This window comes from Triticum aestivum, chromosome 3A (genome assembly GCF_018294505.1).
Source record: "Triticum aestivum cultivar Chinese Spring chromosome 3A, IWGSC CS RefSeq v2.1, whole genome shotgun sequence".
Classification (NCBI taxonomy): Eukaryota; Viridiplantae; Streptophyta; class Magnoliopsida; order Poales; family Poaceae; genus Triticum; species Triticum aestivum.
The window spans coordinates 162,055,743-162,062,580 of NC_057800.1; positions in this window are offsets into that span (position 1 = coordinate 162,055,743).

Here is a 6,838-nt window from a genome sequence, read left to right on the forward strand (position 1 = left end):
AGAGGAGGCGCGGCGCCGACCGAGGCAGACGCCGGTGATGGCAAGGCGGCGGTGCGGCGAGCGAAGGCGGCGGGGTCGAGGCGCAGGCGAGGGAGCCGGGCGGCTGCGGCGCGTGGGCCGGGAGGGCCTCCCGTGGGCCGCGGCGGGCTTCGGAGGCGGCGGCGGCGACAGCCAACGGTGGTGTGCCACGTGGTGGCGGCGAGGCGGAGCGGACGCGTCCGGCCAGATTCGGACGTGTCCGGCCGGTGCGGGGGCGATTTCTAGGGTTTCGGGGAGGAAGGAGATCCGAAAATCGGGGGGTGTTTAAATAGGCATAGAGGGAGCTAGGAGAGTCCAAATGAGGCGCGGTTTTTGGCCACGCGATTGTGATCGAATGCTCTAGATGATGGAGCAGAGTTAGGTGGATTTTGGGCCAAATTGGAGGGGTGTTGGGCTGCAACACACACGAGGCCTTTTCGGTCCCTCGGTTAACCGTTGGAGTATCAAACGAAGTCCAAATGATGCGAAACTTGACAGGCAGTCTACCGGTAGTAAACCAAGGCCGCTTGGCAAGTCTCAGTCCAATCCGGAAATGTTTAATCCCCACACATGAAAGAAATCTAGAATTGACCACCGGAGGAGAACGAAGCGCCGGAATGCAAAACGGACAACGGGGAAAATGCTCGAATGCATGAGACGAACACGTATGCAAATGCAATGCACGTGATGACATGATAAGAGATGCATGACAACGACAACAACACACAGAGACAAAGACCCGAACCCGAGGAAATAAATATAACTTAACGCCAGAAACGGCAAGAGTTGGAGTACAAATTGGGAAAGTTACATCCGGGGTGTTACACGACCTGCCCTGACCTGGCGGTTTACAAGCAACCCGCCGGAACATTATGACACACTTGTGACCCGGCGGACGGGTCAGATGAATGACAAGGCCCAAGGCCCAGAAGGCCGGTTTATGTCAATGGTGGGCCGGTTTAAGAGGAAAGGCATGAGGAACATTTATCTTACAAGGAGTTAAGACCTGAACTTGTATCCGGTTTGTATTAGAGATAGACTAGTCCTAATCCTAATAGGACTCTACATGTAACCCGCCCCTCCAACATATATAAGGAGGTGCAGGGTTCCCCAAAAGGGGGAAGAGGGACAAGTTCCACGAGTTGGACAAGTTAGGTTTAGACAATAGCTCTCGAGATAGAGCAGTCTTGTAACCGTGGTCATCATCATCAATATCAATGAAGCAGGATGTAGGCTTGTACCTCCACCGTGAGGGGCCGAACCTGGGTAAAACATCACGTCTCTCATCCCGCTCAACCCCTCTCAAGCTACCACATAGATGCGTTGGCCTCGCGACTAAGTTCTGACACTAAGGACATCTGCCCTGACAATTCCACGACACCTCCTATTGAAGAAATACATGGTCTTAATTTACCGCCTGTTGAAGAAACATATAATCTTAATCCATTACCTATTGAAGAAACTCATGGTCTTGATAACCCGACATAGGTAGTAAAGGTAAATTCTCTCTATAGATATGATAAAGCTGAAATCCCATTTACTAAATTTGCACATGCTTAGATTAGTTTGATAAATTTATGTCTAAGCAAGAAGATTTTAATGCTTATTTTGGTAGACAATTGAAATACATTTCAAATATGCTTGAACACTTGGGTGATTATATGGCTAATGTTAAGGGTGAACTTAAACTTATTAGTAAACATGCTTCTATGGTTACCACTCAAGTAGAACAAGTACTTAAAGCTCAAAATGATTTGCTCAATGAATTGAATAGTAAAGATAATGATAATGTTGTTAGAGTTATGACTAGAGGTGGTAAAATGACTCAGGAACCTTTGTATCCTGAAGGCCACCCTAAGAGAATTGAGCAAGATTCTCACAGAAGTAATATAGATGCACCCAGTCCTTCTAAAAGGAAGAAAAAGAAAAATCATAGGACTTTGCATGCTTCTAATGATCCTATTGTTGCAACACCTGAGAATCCAAATGATATTTCTATTTCTGATGCTGAAACTCAATCTGGTAATGAACCTGAAACTAGTGATAATGTTCATAATGATGCTCAACCTAGTAATGATAATGACATAGAAATTGAACCTGCTGTTGATCTTGATAACCCACAATCAAAGAAACAACGTTATGATAAGAAAGACTTTGTTGCTAGGAAACATGGTAAAGAAAGAGAGCCTTGGGTTCAGAAACCCATGCCTTTTCCTCCCAAACCATCCAAGAAAAGGGATGATGAGGATTTTGAGCGCTTTGCTCAAATGATTAGACCTATCTTTTTGCGTATGCGATTAACTGATATGCTCAAAACCAATCCTTATGCTAAGTACATGAAAGATATTATTAAAAATAAAAGAAAGATACCGGAAGCTGAAATTTCCACCATGCTTGCTAATTATACCTTTAAGGATGGAATACCAAAGAAACTTGGAGATCCCGGTGTACCAACTATACCATGCTCCATTAAAAGAAACTATGTTAAACTGCTTTATGTCATCTTGGAGCCGGTGTTAGTGTTATGCCTCTCTCTTTATATCGTGGACTTGATTTGAATAAGTTGACACCTACTGAAATATCTTTGCACATGGCTGATAAATCAACTGCTATACCTGTCGGTATTTGTGAGGATGTGCCTGTTGTAGTTGCAAACGTTACTATTTTAACGGACTTTGTTATTCTTGATATTCTCGAGGACGATAGTATGTCTATTATTCTTGGAAGACCCTTTTTGAATACTGCAGGGGCTGTTATTGATTGCACTAAAGGCAATGTCACTTTTCATGTTAATGGCAATGAGCATACGGTACACTTTCCAAGGAAACGACCTCAAGTTCATAGTATCAACTCTATTGGGAAAATGCCATTGATTATATTTGGAGGTTTTGAATTTCCTCTTCCTACTGTCAAGAAGAAATATGATATTCTTATTATTGGGGATGTGCATATCCCCGTTGAGGTAACATAGTGTTATTCAAAATTTCTCCGGTTCCATGTTATTCGGAATGAGTTCGTTAACAAGACTTGATCAACCTTGTTAGTGGATTCCTTTTGATGATCATGAGATGGATGAAACTAGAAGCACAACCTTCTGTACCACACTTTTACCTTCTTTTATTTATATTAAATAAAATAAAAATAAATATTTTTCTGTCTATTATCTGATTATCCGTGCAATATAAAAATACCTCAAAAATAGAAGTTCTCCAAATGCCCTAAAATTTAAATATGAATTTTTCTAGAATATTTGAGAATATTTGGCACTGAGAACACAGCAGGGGAGTCAACCACCTACCCACGAGGGTGGAGGGCGCGCTCTACCCCCTAGGGCGCGCCCCCCTGCCTCATGGGCCCACGGTGGCCCTCCTCCATTTATTCCTGCACCCAAACACTTCTTCTTCCTCCCACAAACACGAATATCCAGCTCAAGCACGAGTTTTACCTCATCTTGCTACCATTTTCGATCTCCTTGCTCAAAGCACCTCTCACAAAACTGCTTGGGGAGATTGTTCCTTGGTATGTGACTCCTCCATTGGTCCAATTAGTTTGTGTTCTAGTGCTTTATTCATTGCAAATTTTTGCTGCTTAGGTGACCCTGTTCTTGAGCTTGCATGTCAAATTTATATGGTTCCAAGTAGTTTTGATGGATGATATAGGCCCTAGGCACTTGTAGGAGTAGTTGCTATCAATATTATTGAGTTTGGTTTACTTTTATTTTGAAGTTACTAAAAATTTCAGAATTTTTTAGAAAATGATGAGGAGACTTTTGAGGGGCTCATCGAGCCAAAGCTCGAAGGAAAAGGCACCGAAACCTAAGTATAATCTACCGCGCACCGCGGAGGTTTGGGCGTGTGAATGGCCTTCCGAGGATTTCTTGAGAGCAGCCGGGATTTATGAAGATTTTCATGAGTTGGCTAAGAATGCAGGCCTTACCGCTTTCCTCCACGACCAATGCGATCAGTATCTCTTACTCACAAATATCTTTGTGCAAAATTTTCATTTCCATTCTAGGAGCTCACCACCTACGGTGGAGTTTTATTTATATGATGAGCATAAGGAGATGTCACTTTATGATTTTTGTCGGGTTTGTTTAGTCCCTTTTGAGGGCAAGATAGAAGAACCACATCGTGATGATGTGGAGGGGTTTATCGATACTATCACTGTAGGGGAAACAAGGAAGGTTTCCGATGCACGAATCACTAGCATACATTTTCCTGTTTTACGTTATTTTGCATTATTTGCTAGTCGTTGCTTAATTGGTCGCGGAAACTGTGGAAATCTTAGTATCCCTGATATTATTATTTTGCTTCGCGGTTTATATGGTGATAAATCTGTTAGTATGGGCGGCATTATTGCCAAACGGTTAAGTATGAACCGTACAAAGGGCCCCATCTTTGGAGGCATCTATGCTTCACGCCTAGTTGCACATTTTAACATACCTATTAGGCATTATGAGAAGGAAGAAAAAGTGCTGCCTCATGTTTATCTGGATTATAAAAGTATGGTGGCACATGATTTTATTGTTAAGAATAGGGAAGGAGAGGTTAAATATCAATTGTTCTTTAATAAACATCATCCTGAGACTATTACCCTGCCTGCTCCTTCTTTGTTTGATTTATCTGTAGTCCAATACCTTGTTCTGTTGAAGGCTATTCATGCCTACCAGAACCCTGCACCAGCCATGGAGCCAGAGCCGGAACCACAGGTTAATCCTTCACGACAGTCTAATTACCAGTTGTATCCAGAGATGATTGTCAGCTAGTGGCAATCGGAGTCTTCCTCTTCTTCTTCTCAGTACGACCCCAACTATTATTATGGATATCCGCCAGGCCAGCCGTGGCCATAGACCAACTTAGGCCATAAGCCTAAGCTTGGGGGAGTACGTATTTCCCACCGACATTACATTTATGCTCACACACTCATTGCTAGATGTCGGTGCTCATACTTTTTCATTGTATCATCCATGCTAGTTTATTTCCCTTTTTATGCTTTCTTCTTGTGTGTTTAATAAACCTTAAGTAAAACCAAAAAAATAGTTGTAGCTTTTAATTAATTTACTTTCCATGCTTGTAGTAGTAATTAAAAAGAAAACCCAAAAAGATTTCCTGTCTTCTTTTGCTTGTTGGGAGCTTTCCCGTGTAAATAGTTTTATTTCTTTTCTTTTCTTTGGGGTCGATAGGAGAAGACCATAATTAAATTGTTGAAGTGGCTCTTATATGCATTATTGTTTATCTGACAAAAGAGCCCATATTGCCTTGTCTTCTCTTGTTTATTGAATGCCTGCAGATTCTAGCTTAGTCCAATGCACGTGCACTATTATTATTATTCACATCGTTCGGTCGTGCAAGTGAAAGGCAATTATGATGATATATTATGGACTGGCTTAGATGAGAAAAGCTGGTATGAACTCGACCTCTTTTGTTTTTGTAAATATGATTAGTTCATCGTTCCTGATTCAGCCTATTATGAATAAACATGTTTGCAATGACAATTAGAGATCATAGTTTCTTGTGCCATGCTTGATTAGCTATGAGTTATAATGGTTTACCTTGCGTGCCAACATGCTATTGAGATAGTTATGATGTGGTATGATAGGGTGGTATCCTCCTCTGAATGATTTAAGTGACTTGACTTGGCGCATGTTCACGCATGTAGTTGAAACAAAATCAACATAGCCTTCACGATATTTATGTTCATGGTGGATTATATCCTACTCATGCTTGCACTCGGTGTTGATTAATTTTAATGCATGTTCATGACAGTTGTCGCTCTCCAGTTGGTCGCTTCCCAGTCTTTTGCTAGCCTTCACCTGTACTAAGCGGGAATACTGCTTGTGCATCCAATCCCTTAAACCCCAAAGTTATTCCACATGAGTCCACTATACCTACCTATATACGGTATCTACCTGCCGTTCCAAGTAAATTTGTATGTGCCAAACTCTAAACCTTCAAATAAATATCTTGTTTTGTATGCTCGAATAGCTCATATATCAACTAGGGCTGTCTATATCTTCCATGTTAGGTGGGTTATTCTCAAGAGGAGTGGACTCCGCTCCTCACTCACGAGATAAATGGTTGGTCACCGGGATGCCCGGTCCCATGCTTTATGCAAACTAAATCAAAATAATTGCAAACAAAACTCCCCCTGGGACTCTTGTTAGTTGGAGGCACTCGTTGTTTCGAGCAAGCCATGGATTGATGCTTGTTGGTGGAAGGGGGAGTATAAACTTTACCATTCTGTTTAGGAACCGCCTATAATGTGTGTAGCATGGAAGATATCGCCATCTCTTGGTTGTTATGTTGACAATGAAAGTATACCGCTCAAAATATCATTCACCTCTGTTTCAAAACCGAGCTCTGGCACCTCTACAAATCCCTGCTTCCCTCTGCGAAGGGCCTATCTATTTACTTTTATGTTGAGTCATCATCCTCTTATTAAAAAGCACCCGTTGGAGAGCACCGCTGTCATTTGCATTCATTACTATTAGTTTACATTGAGTATGACTTGACTGGATCTCTTTTACCATGAATTACAATGTCTAGTCAGTCCTTGGTCTTTAAAGGTGCTCTGCATTTATGTTTTGCGGTCTCAGAAAGGGCTAGCGAGATACCATCTTGTTATATCATATTATGATTGTTTTGAGAAACTGTTGTCATCTGAGATTTATTATTATTGCTCGCTAGTTGATTATGCCATTGATATGAGCAAACTTGAGACCTATGTGTTATTGTGAATGTGGTTAGTTATAATCTTTGCTGAAAACTTGAATGCTGGCTTTACATATTTACAACAATAAGACAAAATAGAGTTTGTAAAA